This window comes from Octodon degus, unplaced genomic scaffold (assembly GCF_000260255.1).
Source record: "Octodon degus isolate 3935 unplaced genomic scaffold, OctDeg1.0 scaffold00297, whole genome shotgun sequence".
Lineage (NCBI taxonomy): Eukaryota > Metazoa > Chordata > Mammalia > Rodentia > Octodontidae > Octodon > Octodon degus.
Window position 1 is genome coordinate 1,722,641 of NW_004524873.1, and position 1,597 is coordinate 1,724,237.

Here is a 1,597-nt window from a genome sequence, read left to right on the forward strand (position 1 = left end):
TTTTGGCGAACCAGGGATTGAACTCAGGCCCTTGTGCTTGCCAGGCAAGCGCTTATTCTACTGAGCCATCTCCCCAGCCCCTGTACCACATTGTTTTGATTGTATATAGCTTTGTAGTAAGTTTTTTTGTCTGTTTGTTTAAAATGAAGTTTATTTGTACACCAAATAGAATGCAAGCCCTGTCATGACAAATACACAGAAACATGTAGCTCAACATAAAACAATAATGGAAATGAAGGGCAGTTTCTTTAATGTAATGACAACATACCCCCAGGAAGGATCTTTTCTTCAGTTGATTAAACATTTCAACAAAATGAAGGGTGATGGAGTAAGTAGAAGTCAGCTTGTGAAGTTTTCTTAAAAATAAAATTCCAACTTTATTAATCCATGCTTATTAAACACTATAACTAAAATTTGCAAATAAGCACAAAAGGAGATAAAGTAGTTAGTTACCTTTTTCCTGGAATAGTCCAGAGGAAAATAGTTTCTCCAAGTACAGCAGGCAAATTGTTAGGTTGACCAATCTGGAAGAACACAGTGTACTAGATTTCAGACTCAAATTGTGCTAAATGCTCAGCATTACTATGGCACATTTTGGTCCATGTTGTGGTTTAATGCCAAGATATGACAGTTTGTTACAGAAACATAGATTACTGTCACATCTTTATATTTTTAAATGTATTTAAAAAACCCAGGTGTACTTTCACATACAAAGGCAGTTTTCCCCAGGTGAAATTTATAGGAAGTAGTACAGGGTGCACCCAGTAACATGATGCTCTCCATGATGATGTGCTGGGTCAAACTGAAGGAAAGAGTATTTAAAGATATCATCCATATCCATGATCGCAGCCTGGTTTCCACAATGGTAGCAGTAATTGGGTGCACTGAATATGGTCACCACATTCTGGTCAGGACACCAGTTGTATTATTCATCTATTACTAGCTGGTGGGCACGAGAAACCATTGACATGATGAAATGTTTCAGAAATATCTTGCCCAAATGTGTAGCCAGCATGACATGGTGAAATACCCCATCCACCACGATCATCTGGGTCTGACTATAAGAGATCACACATTGGACCCTCATGTGGAACTTCTTGTAAATGATCCAGGGCTCTTATATGATCCATTGTATCTAAGGATGGAGAGAGGCCACCATGGAGGCAGAATATCCATCTACTAAAGCTGTTAGTGGAAGATAATCAAAGAGATGTGTAAAATATTTCCAAATATTGGCATTTCTGTGCTTTCGTAGACATTTGTCATAAAAATGGGTAATTTGTTGGCTTTTCATGATTTCCTCTCAGTATGGTAATGTGTTCTGGATAACACACACACCTTTAATGATACAAGAAGAGTCACAGTCTCCACAGAATAATAACCTTTGTCTACATAGTTGCCCATGGATGGATAGTTTGTACCTGGTGATTTTCCATGAATTCTAAAGAGTTCTATAAGGTCATGAAATTGGTCAAGTACATCTCCACAGACAGTAACAGGACAACGAACCTCTTGCACATTTGATTCTTTTGGTAAAACTTCCTTAACTTTTCACAAAAGGTCCGTACTTGGTTCTCTTTCTTTCTTTTTTTTTTTT

At 37.5% G+C, this 1,597-nt stretch overlaps 1 protein-coding gene and 1 pseudogene across 2 annotated transcripts in view; one reads left to right on the forward strand and one right to left on the reverse strand.

Annotated features, from left to right (window-relative positions):
- Nucleotides 1–1,597, forward strand: part of Kiaa0368 (KIAA0368 ortholog) — a 143,892-nt gene that overhangs the window by 77,024 nt on the left and 65,271 nt on the right. The window lies entirely within an intron of this gene.
- LOC111814352 overlaps nt 737–1,597 on the reverse strand; it is a 2,596-nt pseudogene continuing 1,735 nt past the window's right edge.